The 21,272-nt window shown below is 42.6% G+C and overlaps 1 protein-coding gene across 1 annotated transcript in view; it reads left to right on the top strand.

Moving 5' to 3' along the window:
* The first annotated feature begins 3,801 nt into the window (after window positions 1–3,801).
* The window catches only part of ELK3 (ETS transcription factor ELK3), a 93,483-nt gene continuing 76,012 nt past the window's right edge, over window positions 3,802–21,272 (top strand). Inside the window, exon 1 of the mRNA XM_027855797.1 lies at window positions 3,802–4,272. The gene's annotated coding sequence lies outside the window, so the exon portion shown is untranslated. The remainder of the gene's footprint in view (window positions 4,273–21,272) is intronic.

Genomic DNA, 21,272 nt, shown 5'->3' with positions numbered 1-21,272 from the left:
CTGCCCAAGTGATTTTCCTAAAGCATTGGTCTGATCTGTTGCTGCTCCGTATATCACTGGAACACTGGCAGGGGACCATCCAGCATGGCGCACCCACATCAAAGAAGGTGCTGTGCTCTATGAGCAAAGCGGAATTGCAGTAGCTCAAAAGAAACATGACATGTGTAAATTTAGAGCCATCTCCACTCCAAATGTTGATATGGACTATTTGTGCCCAACCTGGGGTAGAGCCTTCCAAGCTCGTACGGGTCTGATCAGCCACTGTCGGACACACTGTACATTGACTCCAACGTCATGATGTCATTTTGGTCCTCTTTGAGTACAAAGGACAACAATAACAACATTACTGTTGCTCCCTATTGCTTGGGAAAACACAAACTCTTCTGTTTGACATTTATACCCCTCCTTGGCCTGACTCCAGACTGCCTTTCCAGCTTTATTACACATGACTCCCTTTCACACGCACTAAGGTCCAGCTAAACTTGCTGTGCTTTATAGTGGGCTGTTCCCTTTAACCCCTGTTCCCACCACCAGGGACCCTCTCCTCTTCTCTTCATAGAAATCCTAATTTTCTTCAAAGTTCAGTTCAATTCACTACTTTTTACATGAGTTTTCCTGAGGTAGTTCAGTGGAGACAGCACTGGGCTTGTAATCAGGGAGATTCATCTTCCAGAGTTCAAATCGGGCCTCAGATATTTACTAGCTGTGTGACCCTGGGCAAGTCACTTAACCCTGTTTGCCTCAGTTTCCTCATTTGGAGAATGAACTGGAGAAGGAAATGGCAAACTACTCCATTATCTTTGCTAAGAAAACCCCAAATGGAGTTTACAAAGAGTCAGACGCAACTAAAATGACTGAAAAACAACAAACTATTAGTATTCTGCTCCCAACTCAGTTGCCTTGTGTTTACTTTACAAATATTTGTAGGTATATATTGTCTCCTGGGGCAACTAGGTCATACAGTGGATAGAGCGCTGGGCCTGGAGTCTAGAAGATTCAACTTCTTGGGTTCAAATCTAGCCTCAGACATGTAATAGCCGTGTGGCCCTGGGCAAGTCACTTATTCCTGCCTCAGTTTCCTAATTTGTAACATAGGAAGAATAATAGCACCTCCTCCCTCTGGGGGTCATTGTGAGGATCAAATGAGGTGATAATTGTAAAGTGCTGGTGTATAGTAGGCACTATGAAATGCTGATTTCCCTTCTTGGATTTCATCTAGTGCCAGGCACTAAATACTGAGAGTACAAAGACAAATACACTTTTCCAGTGTGCCAGGAGCTCCCAGTCCAATGGGGTAGACAATATGGCTGCAGACTGTTCATACAAGATAGAGGATTCATGATAGGGAATCTCCGAGGGAAAGAATGGGGGTAGGGAGCATCAGGAAAGGGCCCTTGCAGAAAGTGGAACTTGAGTTGATCTTAAAGGAGGCAGAAGCAAGAAGGAAAGAGTATCCAGGCATGAGAACAGTCAGTGAAAATGCTGGGAGGGTTTTGTTTGAGTATCAGCAGGAAGACAGGTGTTTCTGGATTGCAGAGTAAGTGGAAGGAAGTAAAGTCTTGGAAGACAGGGAAGGTAGGAAGGCGCTGGATTATGAACCGACTTTGGGGCAGTTCAGGGAAGGAGTCTGGCTGCTTGTTGCCGGGTAGGGATCAAAAGTTTGCTTTGGATAATCCACAAAGTGGAAAGTTTACTGTGGATGATCGAGGTGGATGGTTAACCAATTCCCTCTTATTTCCCCCTCACTCCCAGCCTCCCAACTGTGCTCCTTTCTCCAACCCCTGTCCTGTCTCTTGCATGTAGCTCCCACACACTAGAAACCCAGCTGCTAGCTGGGTCCTATTTCATGGGCAGCGTCTTCCTTGGGCAGTCCTAAGGCAGGGGATGCTCAAGAGCCACCCTGGCGAAGAATCGGTGTTTGGGATCTTTGGGGTGTGAGAATATTCTCGACCAGGAGCCCCTATGCCTATCTCAGGTGTGGGGGACCATGGATACTGCATCCTCTCGGGGCTATTTCCTGGTTGCTGCTGGTTTCATGTAACCCTCTCAGGCAGCCAGGAAATCAGCTCTGTGGCATACAGAAAGCCATATGGAATTCCACTTTTAAGTCCTTCGGAACTCCCAGAAAAGACTTTTCCGATAGAATCTTGACTTTAAGCTATGAATATTCTACTCGAAATTGGATTCTCTTCTTTTCTTGCACATATTAAAAAACAAAAACCTTGCCTGACTTCTGAGTTGACCAGGCAGAGGCTCCGTGTTAGGTCAAGCCGACAAGTATTCATTAAGGGACTGGCATGTGCCAGGCACTGTGCTAAGCAGTAAGGACACAAAGAAAGGCAAAACTGCTCCCTGCCTTCAAGGAACTCCCAGTATAATGAGGGAGAGAGCATGAAAACAACTCTGTACAAACAAGTCAGATAGAGAATCACTTGGGGGTAGTCTCAGGGGCAAGGCACTAAGGTTAAGGAGTTCTGGGGAGGGCTTCTTGCAGAAGGTGGGATTTGAAGGAAGTCAGGAGGCAGAGACGAGGAGGGAGTGAATTCCAGGCTTGGGGAACAGCCAGAGAAAAGACACAGTTGGACGATGATACTGCATCTTGCAAAATATAGCAGGGAAGTCAATGTCGCTGAATCATAGAGTGCCCAGGTGGAAAAAGTCTGGAGAGGTAGGAGGGAGCAGGTTATGGAGGATTTTAATAGCCAAACAGAGGATTTTAGATTTAATCTGAATTAGGGTTATGACATGGTCAGACTTTCACTTTAAGAAGATCACTTTGACTGCTGAGTGGAAGATAGACCGGAGTGGAGAGAGACTTAAGGCAGGTAGACCAAGCAGTGGCCTCCTTGATAAAAGCAAGATGCTCCAACTTAAATGATGGCTCTGGGCCTCAGTTTCCTTAAATGTAAAAGGAAGTGGTTAGACTCCAGCTCCCTTTCAGCTTTGGATCAATGATTCCTCAATGCTGTATAAAGAGAACTTAGGGAAGAGTGCTAAATATGGGAGAAGAAGACCTGAGTTTGAATCCCAGCTCAGTACCTTAGTTACCAAGGGGTGACCTTGGGAAAGTCACTTCAACACTTGGAGCCTCCATGTGGTATTGTTCAGTCGTTTTAGCTGTTTTCTACTCTCTGTGACCCTATTTGGGGTTTTCTTGGCAAATATACTGGAATGGTTTGCCATTTCCTTCTCCAGCTCATTTTACAGATGAGGAAACTGAGGCAAGCAGGTTTAAGAGACTTGCCCAGGGGTCACACAGCTAGTAGATATCTGAGGCTGAATTTGAACCCTGGTCTTCCTGACTTCAGGTTGAGCTCTATATCCATTGTGGTGCGCAACTGTCCCTGGAGCCTCAGTTTACCCATATGTAAATAAGAGTTAAATGGCCTCTGTGGTCCCTTCCAGTCCTAAATCTGTGTTCCTAGGATCATTGAGGTTCCTTCCAGCCCCAAATTTGTCATCCCAAGATCCGCAAGGTCCCTTCTCCAATTTTAACATTTCAGGATGACCAGTTGCATCCTGTAAGCAATGATTCTAAGTGGAGTTGCATCAGGAAAAGATGCATTCTTTACGGAATGAACGCCATCATGTCATTCCATCTCTGGGGCTGTCCTATAGGGTGAGGTTGGAGAGCGCAGAGTGCGACCGTTGGGGGGAGGACGGAGGAGAAGGGGAAGATGTCTATTTTTCTCCATCCCAGCCACCTTGGGCTATGTTAGGAAAAGGCTGCTCTTGTACCAAGTTGGAGCTGGGTAGAAGCTCCTCCCCTGGGGTGGTGGAACAGGAAGAGGTGGGGGGTCAGGAGCTCCGCTGTGTCTGTTCAGAGAGAGTGTGTGTCTGCGTGTGCGTGCGTGCATGTGTGTGTGTGTGTGTGTGTGTGTAGTTACCGTTACCATTTTATTATGTGTGTGTCTTATATTACAGCCATGCTGAACATCAGCGGCCAGAGAGAGAGGAGAAGGGAGGAAAAGCCTGTTTACACAGACTGCAAACCGCCTGGGGAATAGCGCAGTAAAGGAAGTGAGCCCGCTCTCTGTCTGACTGCTCCAACTTCCTGCTCTCTCTCACACACAGCAGAAAAAAGAGAGAGAGAGAGAGAGAGAGAGAGAGAGAGAGCGACAGAAAAAAAAAAGGGGGGGAATCAGGATCTCATTACAAGAGAAACAGACCGTTCGCAGACGCCTGTCAGCATGGAAAATCAGGGGATTTTACCCAGTTCCTCTTAAAATATTACCCAGCAGAAGAATTGGTTAAAGCTCATCCGACATCTGGGTAAGTTGAGGGGGCTTCGCTCGCTTGTGCGGTTGCAAAGTGAGAGCTGCTGCAAAGTTTGCGTGCTCTTCGGGGGCCGGGACTAGGGGTATCGGGTGGGGATCTCTGCGGGGCGGGGGGCCCTCTCCTGGGGACGGCTGTTTTGTTGCAGAGGCTGTGTGTGTATGGGTATATGCGTCTGCAGCTGGACAGACGGACCCATGCTGCTTGAGCTCCCTTGGCGGCCACTCCCCGGGGCAGATACTCGCCCTGATCCTTGGGCCGTCTGCCCCACTTTGTCTGCTCCTGTGACCAGCGGGTTGCAGGACTACTTTCTGAGCCTCCTTATTCTGGAGCAGGGGAGACAAAAGCAGTAGGGATGCTCTTACATCTTCGGGGCGCTCCCCCTTTTTCCTGTCTAGAGTACTTGCAGTGGGGAGTGAGGCGCACCCCGAAGGGTAAGGGGGGGTGGATGGGGAGGGATGGACAGGGAAGATTGGAGACTCCTCCCCAATCTTTCAGGGAGAGTGTCTGGAAGGAAAGGGGGCAGAGAGGACAGCTGTTTGAGCCTTGGAGGGTGTGCTTATTTCAGCCCTGAGTTTAGAAGAGGCTGCAGCCGTCCTAGGTGGACCTCTAGGGTGGAGGGAGGGCAAAGCCTCTTCTGAAGAAGTGAAGGGTTCTGGAGGAGGGGAAATGATGGCACTTCTTGGGGGAAGAGGTGGAGGTGGGATGGGGAAGAGAGTATGGAGCAGTCACTCTGGGGAGAGCCCTGACCTCCCTTCCCACCCCATGTGGGACATTTAAAGGTCCCTGAAGCTAGCAGAGATTGGAGCCAGGGCCAAGAGCAGGGGAGATGTATGCTTCAGCCCGGCCAGTACTGCTTTCAGAGAGTGCAAATGTTTGTCAATAAAGTGTAGGGGGTGGGTAGGCGTGACATTGCGGGGAAGGTTGCTTGTGCATTTTCTTTTTCTTTTTCCAGTCAAAAAAGGAGTTTTGGGTTTGTTGGCTAGGCTTCCCCAGCTGATCAAAGTGTGTGCTGGGAGGAGGAGGAGGAGGAGGAGGAGGAGTCATTTCTGGGGCTGGGGGTGGGAGCAAGCGCTATGATTTCAGAAACTGCAAAAGGGGCTTTAAAAAAAAAAAGAGGAGAGTGTCGGGAGAATTTCTGGCTTGTCTGGAAACAGGAGGACTAATTGCCATGCGCTTCCGCTTTGAAACTGGCACCAGACAACATCTTGAAAATGAGTCACTTCAGCAGCTCACAAAGAAACTCTGTGGTTTTTCTCCTGCTCAGGTTTATGTATTTGCGCTTTTTACAGTTTCCTTTGTAGTCTTCAAGAGTCTCTCCAGCCCCCAGCCCCCTATTCCTGCCGTGCCGCCCCCCCCCCCCCCCCTTTCACCCCCCCCCCCCCCCCTTTCCCCCCCGCCCCCCCCCCCCCCCAACTTTTTAAAGCCCCCTGGCCCGCTTTGCCACTTTCCACCCTCCTGGAAAAAAAAAAGGGGGGTGGGGAAGAGAAAAAGGAGAGAGTTGTTTTTGGATTTGGCTTTGCAGGAGAAGGTTAGAAAGACTGATGCTGCAGGGGGAAAAAAGTTCCCTGAATTTTCCACTGGCTTTTGCAGGAAGAGAGCCCCTTCAGTCACCGCTAAGTAATGTCTACACACACACACACACACACACACACTCTCTCTCTCTCTCTCTCTCTCTCTCTCTCTCTCTCTCTCTCTCTCTCTCACACCCCAACTAATCTCATTAGGAGTTTCCGTTCTTTTAACACAGGAGGGTTTTTGTGAAGCCAACCCCTGCCCTGCCTTTCTCAGACAGAGCCCAGCGACTGAAAGGGAGACAAGTTACGTCTTTATTTATTTAGGGGCTCAGGAACAAAACAAGACTTTCCAGGCTCAGCAGCTTTGCAACGAGTATAGCCCCTGAAACTTTTGCAGACTCTCATCTCTCCCTTTGCCTTTATTACTATTATTTTTTTCTTTTTCTGGCCAGCCAGCTTGCCTTTCCCCTTCCCTAATTTGTTTTGCATGTGTTTTGAGCCTTTTTGGCTTCCAGAGTTTCTTGCAGACCCATCTTCTCAAATATTTACTGTAGTTTTGGTTGGGGTGGGGAGGATAGGGTTGGGGAGGGAGAGAGAAGCTGAAACATGTTCCAGACATCTATTAATGACCCTAAATCAATTTCAGATCCCCGTTGCCAAGCAAAATAACCCTCTGATATCTCCCCCTCTGTTGTACAAGTTTATTTGGAAAAGGTCAGTTATGAGTTTAAATTTATGGGGATTATAAAGTTAGAGATTGTCTTAGAAGGTTCCTGGATCTGTCCATAGAGAAAGCTGCCTATAATCAGATTTTTTTTTAGAGGTGCCAGTAGTAAACTTGCAAGTAGAAATTGTGTGTGTGCGAAAGACTCTGGCATTTATATGGTAGTTATGAAAAGGATGAAAGCTTTAGCAGATAAGTTTGTTTTTTTTTTAACCTTTTGTGATTGCAGAGAAATGTAGTTATTCCATTAAAAAGATAAAGGGGTGTTAAATTGAGCAAAAAAAATTGAGAGATTGAGCTTGAGAGACACTTGAGAAGTGCCCTGTGACCCTTTTCTATCTTGGAGTATTAGAAGATTTTGTAGTTGCTGGATACCTTAGGCAGATCCAATACCCCACTTCAGGGGGCACCTTGGTGTAGTTAGAAGTGTTGGACTTAGAAACTTACTGAATTGAGTGGAATTGAATTGTGCTTCAGATACTGACCCTATCACTTGTGGAGGGAGTGGGCAAGTAACTGAGCCTCAGTTTCTTTGTCTGTAAAACTGGGATAGAATAGGAGTACTTTGGGTAACCTCTCTCTAGTGGTCTTTGGGAAGAAGGTCCTTTGTAAACTTTAATGGATCATATACATATGGATTGTTAAGGAGAGGGAAATTGATTAGCAATATGGCCTCAGGGTCAGGAAAACCTGGGTTCTAGACTGGATTGTGATCCTTACTGGCTGCTCAGTGATTTTAGGCAAGCAAGTCCCTTAATCTCTCAGTTTCTCAGGCAACTAAGACTGTTTCTTCGAAGGTGCTGACCTACATTATCAGAAGGAATTCCCTCATCCTCAAGTCTTAAATTCAGTCTCTATCAAATCAGATTCAGTCTCTATCTCATTATTAGAATATAGCAAAGCAATCTGGCCAGTGTGAATTGATCTCTCCTCGTTGACCAGGTACAGTGGAGGAAACTGAGGCAACCAGAGGTTATGTGACTTGACTAGGTTCACACAGCTATTAAGTATTTGAGGCTGGATTTGAACTCAGATCTTCTGCCTCCAAGCACTAGTTGTCTCTTCTTTCTTTTTATCCAATAGGCAGATATGCATATTTGTTCCCTACAAAGCTGATAGCAGAAGGATTACTCTAACAAAAAGCTTTCAGATTAGTGGTCTGGTCCCCCTGAGATTTCTTTAAGGATGGAGATTTAGGGCATTCCCATTTTTAGATACTGCCCCTCTTAAAATTTAAAAAGCTGAAGGTCTTAGAATTCAGACTGTTGCTTGGAATGCATTGGGTCTGATCACGATTTCATATTTCACTACTGGACTGGACATTTAAAGTTGTAATCTTCAATGCTGTCAATGCACAGATAAATTATATTTTTTTCTTGAAAAAAAAATACAGTAAATTGCATTGATACTATCCCAGTGGCATAGCTTTTTTGGCCACATTGGACAAGTTTTAGGTTTCTAGGCTTCTGGACATTCAAGTAATGCTGCTTATAGGAGCTTAGGCTTTTAGAAATGGAAGGGACCCCTGAGTTCATCTAGGGCGGGGGTTCTAACCTGCTTCTGTGTATCCTGGAGGCGTTTGGGTGATTGTTGAAGCCAACAAATCTTTTCTCAGAATCATGTTTTTAAATTGCATAAAACAAAATACACAGGATTACAAAGGAAACCAATTCTATTGAAATAGTTACGAATATTTTTGTAAAGTTCATGGACCCCCCAGGTTAAGAACCCCTGATCTAGTCCAACCTATACATAGCAGCTAGCAGTTACATCGAATTTTAAGGTTTGCAAAGCTGTTTAGTCTGTTGTCTCATTTGATCGGTTTACACATGGACAAACTGAGGTCTAGAGAAGAAAAGTGACTTCCCAGGACAACACAGAGAGTGAGTGTCATACCTGAGAGTCAAACCCAGGTCTTTGGATGCCAAATCCAATATTCTTTCCACTGTACCAAACTGTTAAGACTGTATTGGGTTCAAGAAAGATTTATTAGGCAGAAGCTACTGATCATCATAGTGAATAGAATGGAGGATTAGTAGTTGGAAAGACCTGATTTCAAATCCCTCCTCAGACCCATTAGCCATTTCACTTAAATTCTCTGTACCTCACTTTGCTCATCTGTAAAATGGGGGGGGTGGGCTCTAGATCCTAAGGTCAGTACAGTCTTTTGAACTACAATAACCTAGTTCCTGGAGACACAAAGACAAAAGTGAACAAACTAGAAATAGTGCCTACCCTCCATTTTCTTGGAATGACTGATGTTAGGTGAAGTAGGAGAGAAAATATAGATTATTTGCTGACCCACCTGAATGTTGTGGCTTCACACATTGAAAGAGGAAGGGAATCTGCATTTAGCAAGCACCTACTGCATGCCAGGTGCTGTGCTAAGCACTTTCCAAATATTATTTCATTTGATCCTCATAACCCTTAGAAGTAAGTACTATTATTATCATCCCCATTTTACAGTGGAGGAAACTGAGGCAACCTTGACCAGGATTACATAGCTAGTAAGTATCTGAGGCTGGATTTGAGCTTGGGTCTTCCTGCCTCAATCCACTGTACCACCCACCTGCCCTTTCTTCTTTTTCATCAGGAATAAAATCTTAAAATGGAATAATATGCGTGGATATATCCCTGAGATGATGTCTGGTCATCTGCTTTTATAACATCACTAAGGGGTTTAGAAATATGGCTTGACTCTCTTCCTAAATATACTCCTAAGCAAGGTGCTTTTTGGGCAGTAGGTGAGAAATGATATTGCTTCTTAATCTTAATAGCTCACATTGATGAGATACTTCACCGTCAGTAAAATAATGAAAGTTCTGTAATAAATCAACAAATAATTACAAAGTATCCAGGGAGCAGCATACACAGAGACAAAACTATGCAGCCTCTGCCCTCAAGGACCTTACATTCTTTTGAGAAGAAACAACATATCTGTATATAATTCAATATAACATATAAACAAAATAAATACAAACTAATTTTTTGGGGGGGAGGATAAATAGGTGAGGGGATCAAGAAAGACCACATATAGGAGATAGAACTTGAGTTGAATTTTGAAGGAAGCTGGAAGTTCTCAGAAATGGAGGTAAGGAGGAAATGCATTCTGGGAATCTGTTATTATTATTTTATTTTTCAGTCTCATTCCTATAAAAATGGGCCAAGAATAAGTCAGCATCTTGCTATTATTCATTTAAATGTAACATTTTAGAGAAGGGGTTCTTAACTGCTTTTCTGTCATGGATGCACTTTAACAAAGTCTGCTGAAACCTGTGGACCCCTTTGTTTTTAAATGCATAAAATAAAGTGCGTAGGATTATGAAGGAAACCCATTATATTTGAATGTAGTTATCAAAATATTAAAACTCATTTCATGGACCCCTGGCTAAGAACCTCTGTTCTAGAAACCAGTGTTTTTGTTACTGCCGTGTTGTCTCATACAGAGACAAGAATGCTGGGTGTAATAGCAATAGCCTGCATCTATACAGCACTTCAAAGTTTGCAAAGTTCTTTACAAATATTATCTCATTTGATAAAACACAATAGCCCTGGGAGATAGGCAGTTTTATCATCCCCATTTTTCAGATGAGGAAAATGAGGCAGACAGCAAGTGGTGAAGTGACTTGCCCAGGGTCACACAGCTAGTTAAGTGTCTAAATCTGAGGATTTAGAGTCAAAGAATCACTGTTCAAATCTTGGGTCTGTTAATTAACACCTCTGGGATTACATATAAAATCCTCTAGAGTTCAAAGGGCTTCATAAATGGGCCCCCTCCTACCCTTCCAGTCTTCTTATATCTGACTCCCCACTATGTTCTCTGTGACCCAGTGACACCAGCTTCCCCAAAGTTTCTTGAACGGGACGCTTCAGCTCCTGACTCGGGGCATTTTTACTGGCTGTCCCCCATGCTTGGAATTTTCTTCTTCCTCATCACTGCTTCCTGGCTTCCCTGGTTTTCTTCAAGTCCCAGCTAAAATTGCAACTTCTCCCAGAAACCCTTCCCAGTACTCCTTATCTTATGCCTTCCTTCCCTCTGTTGATAATACCCAATTTATCATATATCATTCATATATGTATGTGTATATATTCTCTAATATATAGAAATATCCTATTTATTATTTATTATGTATATATCTTCTCTAATATATATAAAATCTCCAATTTATCATGTATTATGTGCTGTAACTATAGTCTCCAATTTATCAGCTGTATATGTATTCTCCTATTTATAAAGTCTCTAATTTATCATATATTATGTATAGATATTTTGTATATAGTCTCCAATTTATCATATATTATGTGTAGATATATTCTCCAATATATATATGTAGTCTCCAATTTATTATATATAAACTCTCCCATAAAAATATATAACCTCCAATTTATCATATAGCACGTATATGTATATAATGTCCCGTATAGATCTATAACCTCCAATTTATCACATATCTATCTATCTATATATATACATATATATATATATATATATACACACATACACACAAAAACAAAATATATATCTTGTCTTCCTCGTTAGACTGTAAGTTCCTTGAAGGAAAGGACTGTTGTTTTTGTTTGTTTGCTTTTCTTCATATGCCCAGTGCTTAGCACAATGCCTGATGCCTTAGTAGGCACTTAATAAATGTTTGTTGACTGACAGCATAGTGCCTAGCACATAGTAGGTACTTGATAAATGCTTTTTGACTGACTCTGTGACCTTGGACAAATCACTTAACCTCTCTGGGCCTCAGTTCCTCAATGGTAAAATGAGAGGATTGAACTCATTGGGCCCCTAACGTGCCTTCTGGTTCTGATTCTATGATTCTTTGATTTTTGTGGGGGCAGCTAGATGGTGCAGTGGATAGAGCACCCGGACTGGAGTTGGGAAGACCTGAATTCAAATGTGACCTCAGATGCTTCCTACCTCTGTGACCCTGGGCAAGTCACTTCACGCTGTTTGCCTCAGTTTCCTCATCTGGAGAATGAGCTGGAGAAGGAAATGGCAAACCACTCCAGTATATTTGCCAAGAAAACCCCAGATGGGGTCATGACGAGTCAGGCACCACTGAAACAACTGAACGACAAAAATGATCTTTGTTGATAGAGTTTAGACAGAAACAGTCCTGGGACAAGTTATTATATGGATATTATGCTTTTATATTTAATGGATTATTACATGGATAGATAGAGAATTTTTTTGGTAATTGAATACAAGTATTGTTAATTCTCTTCTTATTATTCCCATTTTATAAGTGAGTATACTGAGGTTTCCTGAGGTGAATTGACTTGCCCTACTTTCACATGCCACTGGGTTTATGGCTGGAGCCCAATTCTAGCACTCTTTCAGGTGCCAGATCCCTATATTTATGGATGTTTAAGAAAAAAAAAAACTCTTTTGACTCAATTTCCTCTTCGGTGCAATGAGGGGTTTGGAGTGAGTGACCTCGGAGACCCCTTCCAGGTCCTCGAAGTCCTATAACTTGCACGTATTACTTCCAGAAGCACCTTCCCATAGAATGTTTCAAAACAATGAGCTCATTAAAGAAATTAATTAAAAACTCTCTCCAGGCATGCTTTTACTTCCTGGAGTGAAGGAAAAGCTTTGTTTTCACTGAAAATGATTTACTGCTTGCTAATTCACAGCTCCGCTTTCTTCCAGGCCCTCGAAGTGACTCAGTCACCAGTCAAAGCTCCCTGAGAGGTGTGAATCCTTCACTCCTGTGGCTTTTGAGGGTGGCATGCCATCCGCTTTGTTCCCGAGTAGGAAAGATGAGGAAGTTGGCCGTGTGGTTGCTGAGGGGCTAGGCAGCCATACACAGAATGAAGAGTCCGGAGTGTCACTTGGCCAGTCAGGCAAGGACTTGCCTTGGGCGTGTGGCTTTTTTTAAGGCAGGAATGATCACATGTGTCTTGAGCTGACTCTTAAAATCATCCCAGCTCCCTGGCTGGGTTGTCAGTGGTCCGGACTTTGACTCAAGGATCATAAATCTCGACTTGGAAGGAATTTTCAAGGTCAAATGAAAGCTCGAACTCAGGTCTTCTGACTACAAAATTCAGGATATTTCTACTGCCATGGTGGCTAATCTGGTACTAGGAAAATGAATGGGTATTTCACCCAGAGTTATTGTTCAGTGGGCCCATTGGTTGGCTATGAAGTGTTGACTCATAGTTCTCGAGCTGGAAGGTGACCATATAGTCCAACTTTCTCCTTCTTTTAGATGAGGAAATTGAGGCTTACTGTAGGAAGTAATTTGCCCAGTGTCACAGAGACAGGAAGTCCCACCATCAGAATTTGAACCCGGGTCCTCTGACACTAGCACAGCTGGTGGTTTTTCCATCATCCTGATTGTCACGACCTAATGCATTGAAGCAACATTTTCTACAGGGTCAGTAGGTGTGTTTATAGTTTGGTTGACTAGCCTGCCTCCTCTTCCGGGAATGTTTAGGATTCTTGAAGGGCCGAGCTTCTGGGATAATGAAGTGGCTCGTTGCTCTCTCGGTGACTTTAAGTATGAGTCATGATTTTCAGCCTAACGTGAAGGTATAGTAACAGGAAGTTCGCTCTGCTACAAATCCAAAGAAAATGTTAGATGATGGCGGGAACCAAGCCAGATAAAGTCGGAAATACACCTTGTCTCTTGCAAACATTATCCTTCAGAGACAAAAAAAAAGGAAGGTGGGAAGATAGTTCCTCTATACTTAGAATTGGTCCATCATCCCCACTTTGTTGTGTAACCTCCTGGTGAACAAGACATTTAGATTTTGAGAGATTTGAATTTTTTTTTTTCCATCCAGGGCTCATCAGATTGAGAGTCTATGTAGTTAACTGATTGAGAGTCTATGTAGTTAACTGAAAGTAATGAAAACTTGGAAGGTAGCTACTCTGGGTGTTTGGAGTGGTAAGGCAGCCTCCCACATCCCCACCCCTGCCTCCACCCCAGGGGAGTTAAGCCTGCCTACGTTTTCCCATGCCCATCAAAAAAGAGCTTTCTGCAAACCCTCAGAAACCATCCAGTCTGGTCTCTAATGCTTCTCGAAATCAGGCTGGTGTTTCTTCCATCCAATACAGGAAACACCTGTTAAGAGTCTACAGGTAAATTGGGCTTCCTTGATCAGGATAAAAAAAAAACCAACAAACTCAACCAAAGTGGCCTTAAACGTCACACATTTTGTGCTTGATTTTACTTAATATGTTTTGTCTTGCATCATCTGTTTTACCCCTTTTATCTTTTGCTCTCTCCTTCCCAGAGAGCCATTCTTTATGACAAAGACATTTTTTTTTAAAAGAGAAAGAATAAGGAGAAAAATTCAGCAAAACACATCAATACGTTGAAAAAAAAAATCCGATATCATATGCCTTGGATCACCCCCTCTTCTCGTCTATGAGGAAACTGAGGTCCAGGGAAGCCAAAGTTACTCAGAGTCCCATAAGATGTGAATGTTAGGGCCAGGGTTCAAATCTGTGAGGGTTCTAGCCCTAGGGCTGGTCCAACTCCCTTATTTTATAGGTAAGAAAGTTACAAAACAGGAGGTTAAGTGACTTGGCTAAGGGCACATAGTCAGAATCATTGAAGGTAAGATTTGAACACAGATCCTCTGACTTCAGTGCTCCTCACAGGGCGCCAGACAACTCCTGCCATTGACTCTATTATTGATGCAAGTTAATAGGTTTTATGGAAAGTAATTATTTCGTTGTTGTTGTTGTTGTTTTTCAAATGAAATAGGATTTGAATCAAGCTTAGGATCTTGGCCTTTTGGAGCAGGAAGGGACCTTGGCTGGGTTTGTAACTTTCCTCTTAGACCTAGATGGTCATTCCCTCTGAGAAAAGGCAGGTATGACTTTGAGTAAATATAAATATTAATATGAGCATAAGCAATTAATCCTTTTAAAGGCAATGAGGTATAATGGAAGCAGTACTGGACTGGGAGCCAGGAAGGCCTGGGTCTGAATCCAGGCCATATATTTTGCTGGCTGGGTGGCCCTGAGTAAAGTACATCATTACTTATCTGTAAAATGGGAATAATAATAGTACCTATCCCACAAGGTTGTTATGAGGGTTCAATGAGGTAATATACATATGAACTACTATTATTTTTCTTTTGGGAATTGGGAAAAACTAGATAAAAGAATTCAAGTAGAGGGCTTTAGAAAATGAGCATTAGAAATTGGTTTGAAAATGCATAGACCATATTTCCAATTATTTACAAATGGTTGGTGGCTGGTTCCCTTTTCCATGTTCAAGGAGGGCAAGCATGAAGACCAGAGGACCTGGGTTCAAATCTGACTTTATAAATCACTACTTTATGTGGCCTTGGGCAAATCCACCTCAGTTTCCTCATCTGCAAAATGAGGGGATTGTAGTAGATGGCCTCTGAGGTGTCTTCTGACTCTGGATCTAGGACCCCATGAACATTGTGGTGGTAGTGGCGGTGGCTTGTAGGCTTTTGGCTGGAAAGCACCATAGAGGTCATGGAGCTCAACTCTCCCATTTTACAGGTGAGAACATTTAGGCTCAGGTAGATTGAACAAATTGCCCAAGGTCACATCACTAGTAAGCGTTGGAAATGAGATGTGAACCTAGATTTCCTGACTGCTAAATGCAGCATCCAATCGTCATGTGTAATGTTGCTTTGTAAATTACCATAAAGTTTAAAAACTCTACCATATTCTCTATTTTTAAACTATTTAATTCTTATTGATATTTTTATTTTTACATCACCTTCATTTCTGAATTTATCTCTCTTTTACCACCCAGCAAGCCATTGATTCAAAAAACATACAAACAAGAAAAAAGCAGTTTGTTAAAACTAAGAAACGTATCAGTATAGAAGGGATACATGGCTAAAGTGTGGTAGAACTGGGACTTGAATGAACCTAAGACTTCTGACCCCCAAGTTCAGTGTTCTCCCCTTATCCTACCCAGTCAGTCATCCCTTGTAACTAATAATAATAATAATTGAAAGAAAGATCAGAAAAGCAATTGATAAAAACTAAATATCATATCAACCAAACCTGACAGTGTATATACCATTTTACACCCATAGCCCCCCACTTCTTCAAAGAACATAGTGCAGTGTGTTTGTCATCTCCTTTTTGGAACCAGGCTACTTTTAACTGCAACAGACACCATCCCATCCAATTCTTTGAGAAGAATTTAGACTCTTGAAGAAATAAGCTTGGTTTTTTGGTCAATAATCTTTGCAGTAGCCTTTAAAAAAAACTGAAAAAACAAAAATACTTTATTGTTCCACATAATGTAACTCTTTCTGAAAAAAAAAATAGATTTTTCAGTGCTTAATAACAATTGACCCTTCTGCTATTTCAGAACAAACACTTACTGGCTATGTGACCTTGGGAAATTTATTGAGTCTACCTAAGCCCTAAATGTTCTCATCTGTAAAATGGGGGAATTGAGCTCGATGACCTCTCAGGTGCTTTCTAGCCCAAACCCTACAAACCATAGGAACTTCCCTCCTTCTTTTTTCCTGCAGTTTTTCCTTGGGGGAGAAACATGGTCACCAGGTTCATTTGATAGCATCTCTACCTGGATGGCCTTAGACAGATCACTTAACCTCCTTAGTCATCAGGTTCCTCATCTATAAAATGAGAGAGTTGGGCTGGATGGCCTCTCAGGTCCTTTTCAGTTCAAGAACCATTTGGCATTGAAAGCCAATAACTGTATAACTTGGTCTCTCGCTCTGCTTTTCCAGCTTCTTATACCTTATGCTCCTCCCCGCCTTTGATATTAGTGCCTCCTCTCTGAGATTATCTAATTTGTCATGTCTGTATCTTGTTTATACATATTTGTTTGCATGTTGTCTCCTCTGTTAGACTGTAAGCTCCCTGAGGGCAGGGACCCTCTTTTACTTTTCTTGGTATCCCCAGTACTTAGCGCAAGACCTGGCACACAGTAAGTGTTTAATAAATGCCTGTTGACCCTCAAGGTCCTTTGATTTACTTGGCAGGTCCTCGAACAGGAGTCTCCATGCTTTTGGATGGGTTATCCTCCATGCTTAGAATTCCCTGGCCCCTCACTTCCAACTCTACATTTCACTGTCTTCCCTAAAGACTCAGCTTATATCCCTCTTTCTCCTCTTTCTTTCAAATTCCTCTAGAACCCTTTCCTGCTTCCCTTCAGCAGCTAATACAGGGATTCTTGACCTATTTGGTTTCATAGAGACCTTTGGCAGTCTTGTAAAACCCGACTCAACGTAAGTTCATGAAATAGTCAAATTGAAATAGTTAAATAAAACTAATATAGTTAAATTGAAATAGTTATATAAAATTAATATAGTTAAATTGAAATGGTTAAATAAAATTAATTTCATGAAAAAGTTAAATTCATGAAATAAAATACATAGGATTATAAAGGAATCCAATTGTATTGAAATACAATGATCAAAAAAAATTTTTGTAAAGTGTACAGGCTCTAGGTTAAGAACCCTGTCTCTAGGACCTTCCCTTCTGAGTTTACCTTCCACTCATTCTGTATATATCCTTTAATAATACACATTGATGTCTACATGTCACAGTCTCCATTAGACTGAGCATCTTGAAGGCAGGGATATTTTCTTTGTTTTCTTTGTCAACTCCAACCTTCACTCTGAAAGCGCTTAGAACAGGGTTTGGCACATCTGTTGTTGTTCAGTCGTGTCTGACTCTTTGGAGTGGTTTGCCATTTGCTTCTCCAGCGTGTCCCCATTTTACAGATGAAGAACTGAGGCAAACAGGGGTGAGTGACTTGCCCAGGGTCACACAGCTAGTAAGTGTCTGAAGCCAGATTTGAACTCAGAAAAAAGAATCTTCCTGACTCTGGGCCTGGCGCTCTATCTACTGCATCACCTAACTGCCCCATAGTAAGTGCCTAATAAAGGTGCTTATTTACTGACTGGCTGTGTGATCTCACCAGATAATCCCTAATCTTGTGGTGTTGATATTGAAGAGAAGGCTGATGGGATGGTGGCCATTGGCTCTGTTAGGGTCAGAATGTTGAGAAGAATTATGATTAACAAAAGAATCCATAGGACAGTGGGCTTGAAAAGGTCTTTCTCTGTGATCTTTCCAAGACAAGACCCCATTCCAGCCATCCCCTAAGCATTGATAAATATCTGTCCATTTTGAAGACCTTGTATTTATTTTGTGTCTGTTTCGTCTGTTTGTGGCAGCTAAGTATCAAATGCTGGGCCTGGAGTCAGAGAGTTGTTGTTTTTCAGTCATTTCAGTCATGTCTGACTCTTCATGACCCTATTCGGGGTTTTCTTGGCAGAGATACTAGAGTGGTTTGCCCTTTTCTTCTCCAGCTCATTTTACAGATGAGGAAATGGAGGCAAACAGGGTTAAGTGACTTTTCCAGGGTCACCCTGCTAGTAAGTGTCAGAGGCCAGAAGGAGTCAGGAAGACCTGAGTTTAAATCTGGCCTCAGACACTTACTTGGATGTATGACTATATGTATAATCTCTGTTTTCCTCAGTTTCCTGAACTGTAAAATGGGGATAATAATAGCACCTTCCTTGCAAGGTTGTTATAAGGATCAAATGAGATAATATTTGTAAAGTTATTGTAAAGATTAAATGAGATAATATTTGTAAAGTGCTTGGTACATAGTAGGTGCTTAATAAATGTTTATTTCTTTCCACTCCTTCCTATTTTGTCTTCATTTGAATACTTATTTCTATATGAGTTGTTTCCTTCTATAGAATGTAATCTCCTTGAGGTCAAGGGCTGTTTTAGCTTTGTCTTTCTGGCTTCATTATCTAGCACAGTGCTAGGCACATAATAAGCACATAAATGTTTGATGATTGATTCGCTAATCCCAATAAAAGATCTCTGAGCCCTAATTGGAAGCCGTCCCTAGTGTTCAATAGTCTGTGTGGTTGGCACTCAGACTCTGACAACATGTGCACAATTATAAACATACAGGAGAGAGAGGATAGGTCGGAAAGAAATCATAGAGGGACAGCACTAGCATTAAGAGGACTGGGAAAAGCTTCTTGAAGAAGGTGGGATTACAAGGTCATTAAAAAAAAAGAAAATTTGAAAAAACAAGAAGGTTGGATAGATGACCTCCAACCCCACCACCTCTAAACCCACAATCCTATGATGTCATAATGTCTCTTAGCTTCAGTTTCTTTACCTGTAAAATGAGTGGATTGTGTTAGATAATCTCGAAGCTCCTGGCTCCTTCTGTACTTGATCTTGTGACTTTAGAAATTCTTTCAGCTTTGGTTTCTTCCCCTGTCAAATGAAAGGTTGCATTAATTTTTCTCCGAGGTTCCTTCTAGTTCTCAAGCTAGCAGCCCCGGAACCTTTCTAGTGTTCTACCTACGATTGTTGCAGAAAGTATTCTCAAAGAATGAAATATGAATGGATTTTCCTGAGCTAATCTTTAGTGGCAAAGAAAATCTTGACTCTCCCTCCATTATGGAAGGAAATGAGATAGCCTGATGTACAGGTATCCCTCCCTCACCCCAACCAGCCTGATATAGTCTGGGTAAATAGGGATGTTCATCCAGTTGTGAATTGGGCTTTATTGGGAGCAGACTTGAGCTCTCCTTTTCCTCTTCTCTCCTTCTGGGGGCTGCAAACTCTTCTGGGGTTTTTGCATGGGCACAAGGAAAGAAGCCAACTTCTCCCTTCCCCCAAAGGGCCTGACTCTGTAGGCTCACTGTCATCTTGCTCTTTACTTGAGGATTTTGTGTGTGCTTGTTTCACCTTATCTGAGCATTCTTGGGGAAAGCAGTGACAATCTTTAACTTGCCCCTGGGCCATCTCTCATACCTCTTAGATGGATTTTTGAGCTGTTGGCATGTGCCAACTCCCTTCCCTGTGACTCTCTGCTTGAACTAAGACAATCCCTGAGATCTAGAAGGAAGGTAAGACTCAAAGGTTCACCATTTTAGAGCAGATATGAAAACTGAGGCCCAGAGAGGTCATAGGCTTAGAGATGAAAGGGAACTCAGAGGTCATCTGGCCCAACCCCCTCATTTTAGCAGGTAAGGAAACTGAGGCCCAGAGAGGTCATAGAATTCAAGCTGGAAAGAACTTAAGAGGTCATCTAGTTCTACCCATCATTTTACATTTAAAGAAACTGAGGCACAGAAAAGCAATAGGGTCATAGATTTAGAGCTGGAAAGGCTCTAATAGATCATGTAGTTCAGCTCCCTCATTTTGCATATGAGGAAAGAAGAGGTTAAGTGATTTGCCCAAGTTAAGGAACGGGTAAGTTAAGTGATTTGCCCAATGTCACATGGCTAGTAAGTAGTAGAGCTGAGACTGGAGAAGGAGGAGTCGTTCTCTTGCTTCCACCACTATTGGGGTCCCAGGGTGATTCCCCTTTAGAATCAGAAGGAGAGAACCTGGCCAATTACTTTATGAAAACTGAATTTGGTGGAGCCAAGATGGTGGAGTAAAGGCAGGGACTCCCCTGAGCTCTTTCCCAAATTCCTCCAAATACCTTTAAAAATGACTCTGAACAAATTCTAGAGCAGCAGACCCCACAAGAAGACAGAATAAAACAAATTTCCAGCCCAAGAAAACCTGGAAGATCAACAGGAAAGGTCTGTTGCACCAGGATAAAAGAAGAGCACAGGCCAGTCCAGCACAGACTGGGACCCAGCAAACTCAGAGCAGTCCTTGGGCAATTGAATCACTGGCAGCAGTGGCGGTTTCCAAACAACTGGTCAGAAGGAGATTACAAGGGTCTCTTTGCTAGCACTGAGGCAGGACTCTGTTGCTTTGCCCATACTTGGATCTGGGTTGCAGTCCTGGGTGGCAGTCCCAGGATGAGGAGGAACACTAGCACACCAGAGCTTGCAGCCACATTGGAGTGGGGATCATCCTCATAGTCATGGGGTTCCAAATTCTTGCATTGGGTTCCAAATTCTTGGAACTGACGTGGAAAATAGATCCAAGAGAAATAATTTAAAAATTATTGGACTGCCCTAAAAGCCATGACCAAAAAAAGAGCCTAGACATCATCTTTCAAGAAATTATCAAGGAAAACTGCCCTGATGTTCTAGAACCAGAGGATGAAATAGAAATAGAAAGAATCCACTGATCACCTCCTGAAAGAGATCCCAAAATGAAAACTGCCAGGAATGTGATAGCCAAATTCCAGAGTTCCCAGGTCAAGGAGAAAATATAGCAAGCAGCCAGAAAGAAACAATTCAAGTTTTGTGGAGCCACAGTCAGGATAACACAAGATTTAGCAGCTTCTACATTAAAGGATCAGAGGGCTTGAAATATATTCCAGAGGGCAAAGGAGTTAGGATTACAACCAAGAATCAACTACCCAGCAAAACTGAGTATAATCCATGAGGGGGATAAATGGACATTCAGTGAAATAGAGGACTTTCAAGTGTTCTTGATGAAAAGACCAGAGCTGAATAGAAAATTTCACTTTCAAATACAAGACTCAAGAGAAGCATGAAAAAGTAAACAGGAAAGAGAAATCATAAGGGACATATTAAAGTTGAACTGTTTACATTCCTACATGGAAAGATGATATTTGTAACTCATGAGATCTTTCTCAGTATTAGGGTAGTAGTAAAGAGGGCACAGGGTTAGTTGAATATGAAGGGATGATATCTAAAAAAGAAAATTAAAGTGAGAGAGGATTATACTGGGACAAGGAGAAAGGGAGAGGTAGGATGGGGTAAATTATTTCACATAAAAGAGGGAAGAAAAAGCTTTTACCATGGAGGAGAAGAGGCGGGAGGTGAAAGGGAATGAATGAATCTTACTGTCATTGGAT

Source organism: Vombatus ursinus, unplaced genomic scaffold (genome assembly GCF_900497805.2).
Source record: "Vombatus ursinus unplaced genomic scaffold, bare-nosed wombat genome assembly UNPS02011334.1, whole genome shotgun sequence".
Taxonomy (NCBI): Eukaryota; Metazoa; Chordata; class Mammalia; order Diprotodontia; family Vombatidae; genus Vombatus; species Vombatus ursinus.
The sequence above is the reverse complement of the archived record's forward strand: the minus strand, read 5'-3'. Positions and strand labels throughout refer to the sequence as shown.